General features: G+C 39.7%; 1 protein-coding gene across 1 annotated transcript in view; it reads right to left on the reverse strand.

Moving 5' to 3' along the window:
• abtb2b (ankyrin repeat and BTB (POZ) domain containing 2b) overlaps nt 1-19,619 on the reverse strand; it is a 49,052-nt gene that overhangs the window by 27,407 nt on the left and 2,026 nt on the right. The window lies entirely within an intron of this gene.

The raw sequence follows: 19,619 nt of genomic DNA on the forward strand, positions 1-19,619 counted from the left end.
TTTGGTATATCTGGTAGTTCTATCATAAGATGAAAGAAATATGAGGCCTTTAACAGACATCTATGTAACGTATTCTTGAAATGCATGTTATTTTATTTTTTTTGGAAAATTTAAATTTTATTATTGAAAATTCTAACAAATGGCCATGTTACGATTAGACTGATGCAATATACTGCTTTGCAGTTGGTGAAAATGTCATTTCCTGTTAATAATATGTGATTTCTTCAAAAAAGAGCTGTATATAGCAACACTGAAATAGCCCATATTGAGTGTGAGCGTACAGAATGCCTTTCTCTTGGGGTGTGCACAACTGCAAATGAGAAACACATTGCCTCAATTAAAAACACATTGGCCGAGTCCATACACACAGAGATTCAATTAGAAGTGGTAGTGCTTTTACAAAAGATCAAAATCTGTGTGGCCACCACGGCCAGCACGAAAATCAGCCCACTACCAATTTGTCTGGTTGCACAGGGTATGACCTTTAACTGTGTGTGTCTACAAGCGGAGAGAACATGGCCGAGATATTTCCTGACATTTACCCTTTGCCACAATGGAATGGTTTCCTATGGCCTATACACAACGTTGCCTTGGCCTCAAAGCTTGTTTGGATCCTTCCTATATATGCTATTCTTTTATTCTCAAAAAAACAATCCAGCTTACAGAAACATTATTAAACACTCAATAAAATATTCTACAGGTGCTAATGTTATTGTAATGAAATGCTCTAAAAATAATGTAATGATCGTTTTCATACACAATGTTATTAGAACGTTGGTCATACAATGCTCTGAATTATACCAAAAATAACATTATCGAAATATTATTGCAAATGTTCCTAAAACTAAAAATGTTGCATCAACATTGTAGGAATGTCTTTAGAATCACGCAGCCAGACTGACCATAGAATTATTATACCACAGTGCTGCTGAATTCTTGAATCTGATTGGTCAGAAAGTGTTGATTAATTTTCAATAATATATGATGGTTCAGAACCAAGTTGTTTTTTCTCAAAATGGGAGAATAAATGGAGGCTGCCGTGGGAACTGGGCTTTTTTTTAAAGCTTTTATAACGTAAGTGATAACAGGAAGTAACTTGTTTCATGGAGGCTCATTAATAAAATTGTAAAGATTGTAATTACTGGCTAACTGATGTGGTATAAGAGGAATAAAACACTTTGGGATGTGCTGTTATTGGAAAATAATCAACTTAGGGATGGTAACAGAAACAGTGCCATATTGGGCTGTAAGACTCCATTGTTGATTATTTTCCTGTAATAGCATGCCCCACCGTGTTTTATTCCTTACTTGACTCACACTATTGAAGGCCTCCAAAATCTGATCTTAGAAGCAGCTAAAATCAGTCACAGTGGCATTTGCATGTCAGAAAAAATAGCTTTCTCACTCTTTGCTATGGGAGCTCGCTGGCTGGATGAGGTTGTGAATATGTTTAGGAACATCCAGTAATAGAGAGCATCTCCCGTGAGTCCACACCCTCCCTGCTGTATGCTTTTCCCATACCCTGCTTACTGTCTGAGACAAAACAAATCAGCAGATTTTAACTCTTAAGTCTGCTGAAGAAAAACTGTAGAACATCAACATACTGTTTTTGAATTCTATAATAGAAGAAAATAAAATCCAAAAACCCAAACATTTCAACATGGGAAATGAGGAGGTGCCTGTTAGTGTCCTGTAACACTTGCTTTCTCAGCAATCACTCACACCACAGGTTGTACAGTGTGCATTCTTGGTGCGTAATTGGTCTGGCAGCAGTGTTATGTTTGGTCTAACATGTGCCTGTTGTTCCTGAATGTATCAGTGGGTGTTAAGTGCAAGGTCTTGCTCCTGTAAGACCCAGGAGGCCACTTGGCTCTGATGTCTGAGTGGGTTTGTCAGAAGGCCACCTGACTGTGTGTGAAAACAAAATCGTTCATTCATTAGGCCAAGCCCAAATGCCTCATAGCCTGATCTGTCACACAGGACCTGCCTTTATGAAGCTGATTGTTCAGAGCATGATTAAGACACCCGGCCATGTTCTCCACCCACATCAGCGCCAGGAACAATGTATTTCACCCTGCAGATGTTGACCATCACTACGACACATAGCTCACTCTAATGGCATTGAAAGCACCTGTTTTAGAGATGTTTCCTAATGCATATGCTACCAGCATGCTGTTTTAAATGGGCATGTGATCACTGATAGACAAGCACTCCAAAGCAATAAGAGAAGGCAGCTCAGTGCTCACACCCTCTTCATCTATCCCCTCAGAGATAGAGACAAGAGGCTCATTTACAGCCAAGCAGGAATGCGCGTGTGATAACTTTAAAACGAACAACTGTGGCCGTAGGTGAGGTGGTGGTCCTTTTAGCAGTAGGTAAAAATAAAACAGTGTTTATCTAGCCTGGCTTAATGAGTGCAGCTCTTATCATCAAGTCAGCCAGCAGGCTCTGCTCCCTTCACAAGTGCCCTTCACACTAATTAATCATAGTGTGGACTTGACTGATGACTGGAAAGGTTCTGTTCAACGTTCCACAGCGCCTCAGTGGACCATCATTTAAAATCATCGTGACGATGGTCATCTCAGGGAGTTTTTCCTTTCCACCGTCACCTCTGGATTACTCACTGGAGATAAACTTTAAAAATTAAATCCAAATTTCTGTAAAGTTGCATTGTGACAATGTCCGTTGCTAAAAGCACTATATAAATAAAACTGAACTGAACTGAAGTTGGCCCTCATTAATAGGCACTGTATGTACATGGGTTGTGGCTGTATTACTAACACACAGTGGAAAACCCTTAAGGGTTCTATGTAAGAACAGAGAGAGTTCCAAGTTACACCAATTTGGGAACTTATGCATACACGTTATAATTTAAATATTATTCAACTGTTAGCTGTACTAAAAGAGATTACAAGGAAAGTTCCAATTAAGCTAGAATTAAAGGTTGATTTTAACCTCAAATATGAAAAAAAAAACATAAATAGGTTTATATTCATTGCTGTGGTTCATTTTTGTGGCTATTCTGTTTTAAATTTTATCTTCTACTGTTTTGACAACTCTTTTTGTTTTACTGTATGTATTATACATACAAATCTGCAGTATATCATAAAACAAGAAATGGCTTCATTTAATATACATAATACACATAATATGCATAGTCATACAAACATTTATTGCAGAGGGAATATCAGCTTTGAAGGTTGTCATAGGAATAATGATATTATGACTTTGATTAAAATAAAGTCATCATGTAAAAAAGCATGATTTATAACCTAGAATGTTTAGTTAATTCAAAATTTGAGTGAGTATGGAACCCATCAAACTACAACCTTCATAACTTGCACTTCTTTTAAACAAGCACCTTTCTGTACAGGGTACTAAGAAATGAAATACTATTACACACTGTATATGCTGATTTTAATTTCTGGTGTGCCGTGTTTGTATGGGCCCTTTAAACCTTCAGTGCGGTGGGAATATTTGGTCGCTTTTTCCTCTCTCAGGACAGAAGGACCTTTTTGCTCTAATCGAAAACCAGCTTCCCTTCTCCACTACGTAAGCTTTACAATTAGAAGAGAAACCACAAACCTGGCCTCAGATCAGTTATGAAGGAAAACTTCCACCAGCCACCCTACGCTGTGTCAGATGTCGAACGCCGGGTTGAGAACACTAAGCTAGTCACCTCAAAAGCATATCGTGTCCATTAAAAGAGGACGGGCACAATTGCGGCGCTGTTCAGAGTGGACTCTGAGTGATGGTGTTAAGACAGCTCTGACCAACCAATACCACAGGCTGAACGGATGGAAACTGAGCATAGTGACATATATAAATGTTTCTTACACACTTCTAACATGTGCTGTTTGGGACATGTAGGGTAGCCACCCATGTACTGTAAAGAGGAATGAGACCGAGTGGCTAAATACAGCCTCAACAACATGGTATGTTTATGAAGGATTTAGTTGTGTCTAGGGCTTTCATTGAATCTGGCGTTGTTTTTTCTACTTAATGTGTGAGTCAACCATTGTCTTTATTGTTTCCTCTATTTCAGCTCAAAAGGTCAATCTCCAGTGACTCAGAACAGCGTCTGCTGTTGATTTTGCTCTTCCCAAAAACAGTTCAAGCCCAAGACTTATTCTTACGTCAGTGAATATTCTCACCTGGATACCGTACATTTGTACCTAAGAACTGCTGCTGTAATCAGAAAGATTGTCCGGTGCTCCTCCCAGGACTTGTATTCACAATGCGATCATACTGAACATCCTTTCAACACACTTAATACTGTATAACTTTACTGTTCTACAACTGTATACTGTAATAATTTATAAGCTGCTGTCACCCAGAAAAGTTCCCTTTTGAGTCTGGTTCCTCTCAGTTTCTTCCTCATCTTGTATCAGGGAGTTTTTCTTGCCACTATTGCTTCTGGCTTACTCATTAGGAATCTAAATCTACATCCTGATTTCTGTTACCCAACCCACAGTTTTCTCCTATTCTGAGAAAAACAAACAGCACAGAGACTTTATATAAAAGGAGCTGTTATTCTCAAGCAGCTTTCTTATGATTAACATTGTACATCTTACACCGAGAAAACCAGGAACAGAGACAGAATTTCAATTAATAACACTGGATGTTCTGTTCTTTTCATACAAATGTAGGACCATCTTCCCCTACCTGTAAACCATAAAGTTACAGAAAAATATCTCAAAATCTCCAAATGATCATACTGATCATACTGATATCAAGAAATGATTGTTGCAATGCTGTTTTCTTAGAATTGTTGGAGTGGCTATCCTCCATTTTATAGTGGAAACCTGGTAGAAGGCAACGTCCCAAACCTCACTTTCCTGGCACAGTGTCTGTGTTACCCAAGCCAATTATCCTGTGTCTAATATACTGCCTGTAATTACAAAGACCCTTTCTTCCCCCAAATGATTTCCTTGCATCTCATTTATGCTTTTACCTGCTTGGCACAAGGGGTTCCCCCTATAAAATTTGGCTTTAATAAATTTATAATCAGAGATCATCAGAGAGAATGAGCAAAGAGCAGAAAGTAATGAAGTGGAGGGGTCCAAGCACATGAACAGAACAGGTTTTTCTCTGAAGGAAAGAAAAAAACACCTCAAAAACACAGCTACTCAAACATGGTATCATGGTTTCCAGCCCCCAGGGCACAGAGGTGTACAGATGTGAAAAATGCTGCTTCATGACCTTTAACCCTCACACCTTCATGAGACACCCAATCTCCCTTACGCCACTGCAGTCATCAGTAGGAAACAGAGACCTTGAGGCATCTGGAGGAACAAAGCTTCTTTGTTGTAGCCCACCCCGCTTTTCATTTACTCAGATAGCATTGTTTTCCCCCGTGTGCCACACCAGACACGTGTTCAGCACTAGCCTCTAAACGTGGGTTCCTCTAAGTCAGACATTATGTTCAATTTCTGTTTTAGACATCCAAATACTGTAATTACACTGGAAATGGGGAGCAGAACATTTATCAATGAATAATCAGCTCACTGCCAGTGGAAGTGTTTACTTTGAGTTATCCCCATTCCTGAATGCAAATCCTTCCATTATTGGCATTTCTTTCTACCGGAATTTTAGTATAATGACCAACTGTAACAAATTAAGCTTAGTCTGAATGCTAATGTCAATATGCCAGCCTGCTTGAATCTCAATAGCATGTCCCTACAGGAGGACTTCCAGGACAAACATTATTTAGATGCCATGCTGATCAAGATCTAGAGGGCATGCCTGCACAGGGGACAGCCTGCTGCTTCCCTTTCTTTTTTTACTCCAGGAAGGAAAAAGAGCCATGCAAACATCTCAGTCAGGCCCTTTAACTGCCTGTTTGAATGTCTTCCTCTTGGGGAAGGAGACACCTGTCCCAGAATTCCACAACTCTACAAGGCATTGTTTGCATCACTGAGTTCTTCTTTCTCCCTCCCCCAAGGACTCAGCTGCTGTTTAAGTACAGGTGCCTTGAAACTTTTTCTTTAAAACACTATAAGGATGGTACCATCACCATGTCCCTCCCCTTCCCCCCAGCGTAAACACAACACTGTCATTCAGATACCAGCATCTAACCACACCCCTTCAAGGATACATCGGCAGCATGGAAACTCTCTGGAGAGGATCAGACTGGTGCAAACTGGTTTGCAACAAAGAGGGCAAAAATGAATTATGGATATTATAGATTATGGATAAGAAACATCAAAAACGGCTTATTGATCACTGCACAATGTAGCATCCATCAACCTCTTTCACTCCTAAGGCACAGTACATCAGGGAATGACAGCAAGCAGCAGGCCTGAAGGCAACAGGAAGCCTCTGGCCCAGCGGCCCCAGGGACCACCCACAGGAACCCTATTCAGACGTGCAGACCAGATGGAAAAAGCCAAAAAAAAAAAAAAAAAGGAATTGGGGAGGGACTGCTTGTTGCTTCGCCTAAAAACCTCTCCATCTGCCCTCCCACAAAACTCTAAAAGCAGGCCTTAAGGAGGCACACAGGCCTGTGAAATCCTCAGACTTTTAGACATTTTTAGATGACTATAATGTAGGCATTTCCTGACCAGTGCAGGGTGAAGAAAAGGTCAAAAGTTTTTTGGTTCTTTCTCAGGCAAAAATGTGCAATAATGACTAAATAATGGCTCATGGATTAAACTAGTATTGTTTAATACTCAGATTCTCTCTGAAGATACTTACTTGACTGTCATTTTTCATGAAAAGAAAAGAGTAACATCTTTCAGTAGCTAACCACTCCAAGGTGTTGCTACTTCCCTGACCACACAGCAACTGCTACATGTGATTCATCCTATGGCTTTCAGACCACCACCCAAACACGTCTAAAAAATGGGGTCAGGGTCCAGCTTCTGCGCACATGGCCAGCTCCCTGGGTCAAATTTGTCTTCATTCCCCTGTCAGTGCCCTTAGAGAACAGCACAGCCAGACACCCTCCCATTAGCTGTGGACTCACCGCTCTTAAATAAACACCAGACTTCTCCACAGAACCACGAGCACAGCCTAGTGCCTACTGACTTTCAAACAGCATAGGAATCTCATGGGAAGTCTAGCAACTTTCCTACATAACCACGTATGCTAGTGTGCTTGCTCTCTTATATTCTGCAGTATGGGTTTTACAAGGATGGGGTCCAAAATCATCTTATTTTATGCTCGAAATAATTCTCGTAATGAATCAGCTTAGCATTTGTGTGGAGGAACCTTATTTTAGACCACGGCAGCAGACTGTGATAATGAGGCAGTGTGAAAGTATGAGCAAGTTTCAGCGTCCCATGTGCGTCATGCTTTCCTCCATTGAATCTGAAGCATAGGGAGGTGATAATTGTTTTTCTCTCACTGCTATTTCGGGAGGAGAAAGGAATTCTGACAGCCAGACTGACAGCGTAGGGACATGAAGGCACACACTAGCTGATGCAAAATCTGCAAATGCATGAGAGTTATCTACAGGCATTTTCAGCTTGGCTTCAGAGAAAAATGACACAGTTTATTTTTTCTGCTTCGGTGTTGAATGATCGCTTCCCAAATCATTTTGCTTCAGAAAAATGCTCCAAAAGTTCTTCTTGTCTCTGCTTTCCCACGAGTTACAGGCTCCTTGTGGTCACTCTGTCCATGAACCACTAACCAAGAGCTCCGCTCCGGTACACTCACGGGGGGAAACATTTGGATGTGTGTTTCAGGCCAGGAGCGAAGAGTCTGGATGCTCTGCTCTAGTTACAAATCTCAGCACGCTGCACTCATCAATTTTAATCCGCTAACTCAGGGTGCATATTACAAAACTGTTGCTGCCATTCCCAAACAAAGAGGCGGCACTGATTCAGACTGCTACATGAGAATGGTGCTCATTCATTTCCCCTCTGTAGAAGAAACAATCTGACTTTCACAGCTCACTCTATCACTGCATGGGTCATTTTTCCAAGACATTAAAACCCATAGTAAGACTCTAGTAAGAGGCATCTCTACTCACAGCAGTGAATGCAGTCCACACCTAGTAAAAAGTTTGATCAATTGCTATGAGAAGACTCCTGAAAGGAAAAAAAAGTAACCACTGCTGAATGAGCTCGAGCTTGATGTCAATCCCAACAGAGACAATCCAAATTGGCCTTTAGCTTCCAGCTGTTACAGCCTTCCTCTCTGAGATGATGGCAATTCAAGACTCATATACGGACAGAGGCTGAGGTTTGGCAACACTTCTGTGCTCCATGGAGTTTAACCAGGATGAGAAATGCTTAGTAGACAGGCTTTTCTCAGACTTAACTACTGTTTTTGTGTGTGAGAGAGACAGAGGAATAAAACACATAGCAAGGACTGAGATCATGATGGTGCCCAGAGTAAATAATAATATACAGAGCACCTGCACGAGGAAAGAGTAAACTACATTCTTCAGGAGTGAATGCTACCACGCTCATTTCCACTGTGGAACGAATTGAAGGGTAGATGTGATAATTAGATGTGAAAATTAATACAATTACAATGCCTCTGTAACAATACTTTACCTCACTTAATTGTTACTTCAATCGTTTAAAGGGATAAATAGTGCACACTGTCCGTTAAACAGCACAGCAGGTGCTGGTAAAACAATCCACATGTAGGTGACCCACAGGGTTCTGGTCTGGTCACGCCTAGATTAGTGTTATTTACGATCTGACGCTTTGTAGTGTAGGCGCTGGAGAGCGATTATATACCTGTTGAAACTATTTCCCGTTAAACACTTGAGTGCCAAAGTGTTTTTCCATTAAACTGGCCCATAAATGTTAATGAACAGAGAGGTGTGGAGTAAACCAGTTAATATCACATGAAAATGAGCAAATGACACAAGAAATAGCAAATGGTATAAATCACAGTGCTTTATCATAAGGAAGTATTTACCTAATTTAAACATTTTCTTTCTGAAATTAGTGATAGAAGTAACAGAATTAACCCATTAAACTCTCAGGAACCATTGGTGTCTGTCCTCACTACATATACAGTGTTTTTTTTTTTGCTTGGAACACTCTCTGATAGGGAAACCCTTTAAAAATTCCTTCTGAGTGACTCAAAAATGCTTTACCTGTCCTGTTATGTTTAAATATAAGTTACAGCAGAACACTGTTGAATTCTGATTGGTCAGATGGTGTTGATTACTTTTCTATAACAGCATGGCTTGGACATTAGTACCAACTACAAGGAAAATCACAGGTTTGGTCTAATATGTTATCTTTACTATAGTGACAGCTTTAGTACATGGACGTATATGGAGAACGCGCCACATAACCTATAAAAATGTAAGTGTGCAATTGTTGATATGGTTTTCTTACATGGGAAAGTCTTCAGGACAGAGGACTTGGTGCGTTCTGGCTTCTCTGTAACATGACAAGCTACATTTTAAGGTCTTCTTAACTTCAAGAGGAAGTGAAAAAGAGAGGCTGTTGGGGAAATGACTGTTTATAGCTGCTGTAATAAGTAAATATATGTGCTAACTTGTTTCACAGAAGTTTCACAGACGGAATGTAAATATAAACATATTAAAAAAATGACATGTCGTATTTCAATAATTAAAAACTGCTCCCCATAGCATTGAGAAACTGCTGTAGTATAGAGTGAATAAAGTGCTTTTATTGGAAAATAATCAACTTCGGGGTGGTAATGCAAGTTAGCATTACTGTTGATTGTTTTCCTATCATAGCACACCTCATTATGTTTTATTATTCCTCATCTAGTGAAAAATATGCAGAAGTTTCTGAATAAAGCTCTAAGATCAATAACTTAATGAGTTAAGAAAGCAAAAAAATAAAAAATATAAAAATTGCCATACTTAAAACATGACTTTTGTGTTCACATGTACAGAATATCACAAAATGTCTGCGAGTTTTTTGATGTGCAATAAGAAAGCAATAAACTTTGCAAGCTCTTTTCCTTTACCCGACTGCGTATGACAGCTATCTGGAATATTTCCTGTGTCCTTCTCCCCTTTACTCGGCCAAGCCAGCTCCCGTGACAAACTGCTGTGTCACACGCAGCAAGCCAAAGTGTGAATAAGTAACCAAATCACAGCTTGATTTACTTATAAAGTTTTGTTTTTCTTTAATGACACAGAGTTAATTAAGGCGAGATTATAATGGTGGCTTTGTCTCTGTCTGAGCTTCACTTACAGATGGCCGCTATTAAGTCTACACCCCTATTACGAGCGACAGGGCAGATGTAACGGCTTTCAAATGGATCTAGCCACAAAGACAGTATGTTCTACTCACTGAGGACAAAAGTGTCCAGTCACATGTCTCCGTCCCCAACCCCCTTGACCAATTAGCCTTCGGGCAGAGAACAAAGCAATCCATACACAAGACACACATGACTTGTATAATGATAAACTGGATCTGTATCAGCAGTCTCTGTGAAAGAGAGAAAGGACACATCAAAACCTCTTATTGTTCTCTTTGAATGAGGAAAGATTTAATGACACCATGAATTATGGTAAATATCCTTCCTTCAAAATGAAAGCACGCTAGATGGATTAGGCTTGAGCTCTTAGAATAACTGTTCAGGCCATGTTTATACAAAGCACATGTCCTTGCCACATGTGCATTCCATCTTTACTGCACATAGTAATTGTTGCCGGTTGCAGACGAGCTACTCTTAGACAGTTATCTTCGCAGGAGCTCAAGCCTAAACACACAACTTCACTTCACAACAGGTGCTGTCATTAACAATAAGACTACCAGGCAGGCTTCTTACAGTGCAACCGCATGCTCCAAGGGGTCAGAGGTCAGCTACAAGGCTGAAGCTGTATTCATACATTTGTATTAATCAATAATGAATCAGTATAAATGGGATGTTAATGGAAGGTTCAATATGCACAGTTTTTTGGAAGAAGTTGCCTTGATCCAGAAAAAAAAAATCAATTGAACTATTAAAGATAACGATAAATGGAAACATGGAGCACTATACTTCAAAGATCTGACATTTTTGTGTGAAAAGCAAAAAATGATGTATGGCTGAACTTTTTTTATCCATTAGGATTGTGAAAAGTGGGCATTATAAACAGAGCTAACTCAGCATTTTCACTCGATGGTAGCTGGGGGTAGGGGAGAGAAATGTAAAACATTACATACACCACAGTGCTGTTGAATGCTCAAATTTGATGGTTGTGTTGTTAATTTTCTATAATAGTACAGCTGTCACAGTAGTAGTGTATTTCAAATGAAAGGTTAATATTAATGCATTTGTTCTAGTATGTTATCATTTCTGTAGCATCAGCTCATACACAGGGACTTATACGGTGGACGATCCACATAATCTTAGCCTAATTCTAAACACATGACAAAAACGTGTTGTTATTTAACAAAGAATAATGTCTAATCATTAATATGGTGTAGTTTTCTATACGTAGATGTTTATTTGACATTTATGGAAGGAGTCTCCAGTGTCAGCAATTTGTAACTGTGACTATGGTTTCCTGCGTTTCCGCTGTGTTTTTTGTGTTATTAATTACAAAAAAGAGAAAAACAGAAGTTGCTAAGGGAGTGACTGTTTATAGCTGCTATAATGTAAGGAGCTAACTTGTCTCACGGACATTCCATAGCGTTAAATGTAACTATGAACAGTTAAAAAGCATGAAGCGTTATTCATTAATAAATTAAAAAGTGCAATCCCTGTGGTAAAAGAGGAATAAAACACTTTGAGGCATGCTGGTATAGGGAAATGATTCACTTCGGGATGGTAACAGTAACTCTGCTTTGTATTGGGCTGCATCATACCACCCCGTCATGGATTATGCTCCTATAACAGCACACAACCCTCAGGACCTATCAGCATGTACAGACCTACATGCCTCTCATAACTGCATACCTTTTCCAATTAGTCTCTCTGTTCTTACTGAACATGCTTTAGGATGCATAACTTAATAATAGGCTGGGAATGAAATGGTTAATATTAGTTTTTTCCCATGCAATTTTTGAAATACAAAAATAAGCAGTTGATTATATAATCATGTCTTGAATTGATTGACACCCATGAACTGTGTACAATATGAACTAACAAGATTTAAAAACAGATTAGTTTTGATTTCAGGCTGTTTTTAAGGGAGAACCTGTTTCACTGCTCTCAGAACCCAATATTTCAAGCCTTTCCATTGAAAACAGATCGTCTTTCTCATCGCTTCCAGGCCACTTGGAGAAAAAGATCCAGACGATCCAGTTCATCTTCACTGATGGCACAGACAAAACATGCCTCGACTTCTCTAATGCAAATGTGCAAATTACTCGCAGAGTTCCACATCAAAGCAGGGGAATGTGGGAATGCAGGACTGCCAGGACAAAAGCAGCAGGACTGGGGGCCAGAAACTTAAATGAGTCGTATATAGAAAGTAGGTTTGGTTGTATTTTCAGGTAGGCAGATTGTTTTGTCTGCATGTGCAGTCTAAAAACCTCCCACCAAAACAAGCCTCCCTGCGGACATTCCCCACCAGCTCAGTATCATACTATGGTAATTCAGCGCAGCAAGAATTTCCACCAAGGTGCAAGACTCTGACACAAAGTTACATCATTAAAATATATATATTTTATGGGCTGTCTGGAAGCCTGAGGTTGTTCGTATATCTATTCTATGCATTCTGGGGAAAGATACACACACATCTCTGATATTTCTTTAGAAATCTGCGCAAAGTTTTCTCACATTAACACAACTAGGGGTGGATAATAAGATGGCAATGATACTGCAAACTCCGGTCACAACATGCTTTTCTATCATACTGCAGAAACTGGAAATGGATATTTCAGAAATGAGTAATGAGATATTAGCAGTAGAGCTGGGCAATATAACAGTATAATATTGATGTCATAATAAATGATGTCGAAATACACATTTCTGAAATATTACGAGTATAGTCAGTAATATTTAAAAATATTACAGTCTGATTGGAAGCAGCTATTTAGATACTACAATTTTGTACTTATTTAAAGTTGTACAATGTTAAAATGCACATTTTTCCACTTTAAAAAAATTTTTTTGTACAACTTAAATAAAAGTATCTTTGCATTCTGTTTTTCACAGGTTATTTTAAATCCTATACTACTCTTTTGCTTGTAGTTTCTCATCAAACCAATATATTGTGATTATATTGTACACTATAGACAGTATATTATGTATACTGTGATATATTTTGGTCATACTGCCCACTAGTAGATCGCACAAATGCCACTATGCCATTTTATTAATTCTTTTACCATCCGTTTTTTTTTGTTCTTTAACAGTCTATTTTAGACCAGAGATGGTCAGCTGGTGCATCACAGTCTGGAAACCAAGCGTTTCAGTGGACAGAGCACTTTAAAAAACTGCAGCAGAACAAATAAACATATGAAAAAAAAAAACTCTAGCTCCGTGTGTCTAGTTTTCTAAACATGAACCATCGCAGCTTCTGTAGCTTCTGTGTTGTGGTTTATCCAATCACAAGCATTTATGTAAATTGTTTAGCTGAAGTCAGCTCTTCAGACCAAAGATAGCTACTGGGCTAGAGACATTAGCTCAGAAAGGGGAGAGTTTTCACAGTGTTACATAGATTTGCCCTCTGGGGTCTGATTAGTCTATGTAGAAAAGTCAACTACAAAACTAGAATTTTCAAAGATGAATGGACAGAGAAAAATACTATATGGCCAAAAGTATATGGACACCTTCCCCAAACTGCTGCCACAAAGTTGGAAGCAGACAATTGTACAAGATGTCTTTGTATGCTGTAGCATTACAATTTCCCTTCACTGGAACTAAGACGTCCAAACCTGTTCATTATAACAATGCCCCTGTGCACAAAGCGAGGGCCATGAAGAATTGGTTTGCCAAGATTTGTGTGGAAGATCTCGAGTGTCCTGCACAGAGCCCTGACCTCAACCCCATTGATCACCTTTGGGATGAACTGAACGCCTCAGGCCTCCTCATCCAACGTCACTGCCTGACCTCACTAATGCTCTTGTGGCTGAATGAGCACAATTCCCCACAGCCACACTCCAAAATCTAGGGGAAAGCCTTCCCAGAAGAGTGGAGGTTATTATAACAGCAAAGGAGGACTAAATCAGGAATTGGATGTTCTTAAATCACATATGGAAGTCAGGTGTCCAACCTTTGGCCATATTGTGTATGTGTTTATTCTCCCTTTATCAAATTCAAAATACATGTATCTCCTCTAGTGCTTAGTGAAAAGAGGCAAATAAAGCTACGAAACAAAATATAAGCACTTCAAATTATTTATAGCCATAAATTAAGTGTAAATGGTTAAGGATTATAATCGCTGTTCAGTCATGTTAGTTGCTTATCTGGACCTTTGTACATTTTATGAATTTTATGTAACTGGACCTGTTTAAATTTTTGTTGAATATCCCTGAAACAGACTGTTAAGAAGAGAAATCATAGGCTTTTTACAAATGGTTCTGGTACTTGGTGTCTGTTATCAAACTAAATATCAAGACATGCATGATGTTTCATGAAAAAAAAAAAAGTTCACAACTTGCAACTTCGCATTCTGTTCCAGTAAAACCACAATATCAGGAAAAAAAATCCAGTTTGATTTATGAGATCTAATGGACCAAAAATATGGACAACAGTTACTCAAGCCAACAGTCTGGCTGAGAGCGTCTGTGTACTCATTAATCTCAAACTTCCAATCTCACATAGTTCCAGAGCCAAAGTGTAGCAGATCTTGTCGTGTTGTCTGTAAAGCGCTCCATCTGTGCGCTCAGACTGAACATGAATTGGAAATGCTGTAGCTTGTGCAGTCTGAAGCAAGGCTCCTGGCTATCTTACTCTCTCCACTGCCATTCCTACTGAGAGCCATACAAGAACGACATGACTTACAGGAGAAACAAAGACCAATCCATTAGGAAAAAAAAAAAGCCTTTAGTGCTGATGCACTGATGCGTTTCTGTCTTCATTAAACTTTCATTCAGATTCATTTGTCTTTAGGAACCTTGTCATCTTAAAAGCAAATGCAACAAAAGGCATTTAGACAAATGGACTTGGGCTTGTGATTACTGCTTTCAGAAGCCAGTATCTCGCTCAAACCAGTACGGTTTATGGCTCTGAGGCTTTGTGCATTTGTGGATTTGAATGCTGTAAATGGCACCATGTATTTAGTTTGTGTGTGTTTTTTTGCTGTCCTGTGATTCTGGTGCATTTCACAAAACAGCTTGTAGGGGAATTTGAGAGACAACATTACAGACTGAGCCATTAGATAGACATTTTTAAAGACGCTCCAGACTGTGGGAAAAGTGAAGAGATATGCTATGTGTTGCTTAAGCGTATGATGTCTGTGAACACAGTTGGAAAATAGACTATTTCACAATTGTACCATTGAAAATAGACTATTTCACCATTGCAATGTCTCGGAAAAAAGGGAAGGCAGATATAATAACAACATCCAGACAAGAAGCAATTACACTGAGGATATCTGTGTTAGGCAATCTGCTTCTGCTTTGTGCAAGCGCCCCTCGGTTCAAGCAATTGAATAGTTCAGGGCTACAGTCGGAAATAGCTACTTACGGATGACAATAATTCATTTGTGCTGGGGGGGGGTTTTAACAACAGCAGACAGGAAAGGTTCTGCTGGGTCATGCTAAAAGGATCCAAAAGTGTGAAAAATTAAATGTCATGTTTGTTGCTGGTCAACTTATAGCTGAAGATTTGCAAAGAAATGTATTACAGTCATGCTGACTTTAACAGTTCAAGTCATGAATAAAGTGTGGAAGAAGAACTCACTCAACAGGGCCATATGCACACACTCATAGTTTTCAGCTTATGTGCTACATACTGTATGAGATGAAGAAACCTTGAGCAGTTAGACAGATATGGAGCTCCCAGTTTTAATAAACTTATTTTAAAATGTTAAGTGTTATTAGGTGTTAATATGCCAGGATAAGATTTTAACCCAGGTCATTACTATTCTTTTACTGTATCACTAATACTATAAGAAGAAAACTGATCTGGTAAATTTCCTTCTTATAGTATTAGTGATACAGTTTCTGAATCACTAATACTATAAGAAGAAATGTATCTGTAGGCTATTTAGTGCAATGTACATCTGATATGTATCTGATTTTATTGAATATTTGTGTACTATACCCTATATCCTATGAAAGGCCATAAAGCTATAAAGTCTTTCAGGCTATTCATGGTTTTATGCCAAGTGGTGTGTGAAATGCACATGGCTCATACATACAGACGGGTGACAAATGAAAGAAACCAGAGTGGCTCTGTTATGCTGTAAGGGTCATTGTGCTGGTACATTTGGTTCCACTGCCAAAATAGTTACTGTAAATCAATACAAAGTTCTTCTGACTGATCGTCTTTATCCTGTGATGAAATATTTCTATCCTGATGGGAATGATCTCTTCCAAGATGAGCCTGCCCCCATCCACAGGGTATAAAGACTCACTGAATGTTATGATGAGGATGAAAAGGATGTAAATCATATGCTATGACCTTCACAGTGACCAGATCCCAACTCAGTCAAACACCTATGGGAGATTTTGGATTTTGGAATTCCAGAGACTTGCAGAATCAATTCCAAGGTGCATTCTGGTGGCCTGTGGTACCCAAATATCTTACTAAGAAATTTTATATCAGTTTTTCCTTTAATTTGTCACCTGTCTGTCATAGGGATTCCCACTCTCCTGCATGCCTTATTCCATGAAATATGAGTCGAAAGGAAAACTACGCAAAGAGAGTCTCAATTATTTCTCCATTACCCACTTTTTTCTCATTTCCATGGGTGAGGAAAAAAAAGAATAAGACAGATAGCCTTTTCTCCATGATAGGATTTGCTCTGACTTCAAAATCTCAAGTGTGCCATTGTTGGCCATCGTTCCACCCTGGCTCTGACTTCCTGTCTGGGTTCTGGGTTGTCATGGTGATAGGCGGAGTGCTGGAATCTGAAAAGAGCTCGAGTAGCTGGAGCAGAGAGCTGGTGCTCGGGCCGAGTCCAGACGCCACGTGCAGGCCACGTTCAGGCAGCTGGACCTTCTCTGTCAAGCTCACAGTTAAGACTGTGAGACGTCTCAGGATTTCACCAGAGTGTCAAAAACAAGAAGTGTGGCTGAAATCACAGTCTTTTCCCTATACGGTGCACGATTTTCTGAGTTTTATCATTTTTATCCATGTCCAAAAACACACTGGAAAATATCCAGCGCACTCATGAAATGCCACAATGCAATACAACAGATTAGTGATGCAGGAACAGAACACCCACAATGCACCATTTTGGGACACAGAGACGGTTCCTATCAGGTTTTTTTTTTTCATTACTTTGGATATTTCTATCACATTTCATGCTTTTAATAACCACTTAAACTCCCAGAGCTCAGGGATGGGTCCAGAATTCCATTCCTCACACTAATAACTATAAACACTTTCCCATTAGTTTCACTGTGGGATATGCTATGAGACAAATAAGTGAGTAATAATCCTGGAATTTAAGGAGCTAACTAGATATTCTGGTCCTGAAGTTCTGCAAAATAATCAGCCTCTTGCTGTTTTTGTCTTAATTTGTTCTATTGTAGACACTTGAAGACAGACATGTGCTGCTCCATGTATCCACCCACGCCCTGCAGATGAAGCTCCGTTCTTTAGATACACCATCAAATGACCCAGTGCGCGCTTACCAAAAGGGAGGAGACCAGGAAGATAAGAACAGATGATATCACAGAGTAACCGTAAGTAAATACTCTCCCATAATGTGCAATGGATTCAAGAAAATCCAGCATGCTTTAAAAATTTACACATCACAACATACAAACTCTAATCTAATACGCGGATATCTTGGTCGGTGTTGTTTCAGCTCCACAGCCATTAGTGGCCTGTGCTGCTTACACAGCTGGGACCTCGGCTCGGCTTGGACAGGAAATGTGTAAACAGTGCCATTGGCCGTGCAAATTGGTGCTTTCGTTGTCTCTGCCATCTCAGATCCGCAGCTATATAAAAAATCCGACCCTGTGTCCAAAACACAAGTGCACAGAGCTGCTTTTTTCACAGAGCCATATTCAACAATAATCCAGGCCTGGAAATGTATTTTAGGAGCCTGGGTTTTTCCTTCAGTCAGGCCACGGAGCAAGAGAACTGCCAGACATTCTTATGCCACAGATGATGGGGATGGAGTTCACAATCTTTCATCTGTAAGACTGGAAGACTCCAAGATATAGGGCGTTTCTCACGTATCAGTAATGTAATAATATCCTTCGCTTCAAACCAATAGATCAATAGATGAGCCCTGTTCACTCAGTGCTGTCGTAAACATCAAGAGCAATTATCTCTGAGGAAGAAGCAGTTTGAAATGGTGCAGGCAGGTCCATGAGAACCCTTGTTAACGCTGTGTGTTCATGCAAAGTGCTCCAGAAAGGGAGAAACCTAAGTAAATATAAAAGTGGTAGAGCAGGAGAGGGGGCGGGGGACAGCAAGCCTGGAGTCTGAAAAGTTAGCTCTGTCTTAACCACTTCCAGATGTGGTACATACATGAGAGAGGAGTGAAAACGAGAGTTGTGCCCATTCTAGCAAACGAACAATCCAAATGAAAAACTGCAGCAAGGACGTTGCTGGAAGTGGAATCAGTTTCCATGGCAGCATATAATAAAAATCTCTGGCACTAATAAAATCACAAAGACCTTGGTCAAACCAATAGCATGTCACGACAGCTTGTGAGTGTTCTGGAAGTGAATACTGCTTGAATGTAATGAATGTAATTACCAGGAAGATTCTAACTCTGCACTGCTGATTCACTTTAAAACTGCTTTCTAGAAGCTTGAACTTTACTTTATGGAGCACAATTGATGAGCAAAATGGATGTCCATTGATCACAGTGGAAGGTGTGTGTGTGTGTGTGTGTGTGTGTTCATCACTTTCCTGACTAAGCCCAGCTAAAAGCATTGATCTTTGCATGCTGTTTGCAGATGGACCTTAGGTGACTGTAGCCAGTATGTGAAACAGTGTGAGACCTGCACTCTTCGTGCCAAAAAGTTCTCTGAGCTGAACTCCTGCACAAGAGCTGAGAAAAATCCCTCAAATACTTCCAGAATGAAGAGCAGATCTAAACGGCTTCAGCGACTCCGTGCCAACTTGCTGATTTGTTATGTTATAATACATCATTAAGTTGACCTCCCTCACTAACCACCTTCACATATACACACTAACACAGAAAATCTGGGTTTGTTTTCTTTCCTCTTGCAGGAAAGTAAGCTTGTGCAGCCTAGGATGGAAACAAAGCACTATTGTATGCCTGAGAAAGTCCATGCAGGAAAAAAAAAACACTGACACATGTTAACTGCACTATGCCATGTGGGGAGATGGGAAGTGGACCTACAGCTGGAAGTGAGCAAGTCTGCACGAGTCTATGTGAAGAGAGTGAGACCTGTTATCAGTGCAGTGCTACCTTTCATCTTTCTTTAAAAGCATCTCAGGAAAGTCATCAGAGCCGTTCACAAGGAGTATATGTTTCTGCATATACACTCACCTACCATGTAGGTGCACTTTGTAGATATACAGTTACTGACTGTGGCCCATCTGTTGCTATGCACTATGTATTTCTTCTCAGTCTTTCAGCTACGATCAAGTGTAGTATCTGTTCTTAGGCTCTGGGTTACTGATCAGAAGGTCAGGGGTTC

This window comes from Pangasianodon hypophthalmus, chromosome 9, assembly GCF_027358585.1.
Source record: "Pangasianodon hypophthalmus isolate fPanHyp1 chromosome 9, fPanHyp1.pri, whole genome shotgun sequence".
NCBI classification, from domain to species: domain Eukaryota; kingdom Metazoa; phylum Chordata; class Actinopteri; order Siluriformes; family Pangasiidae; genus Pangasianodon; species Pangasianodon hypophthalmus.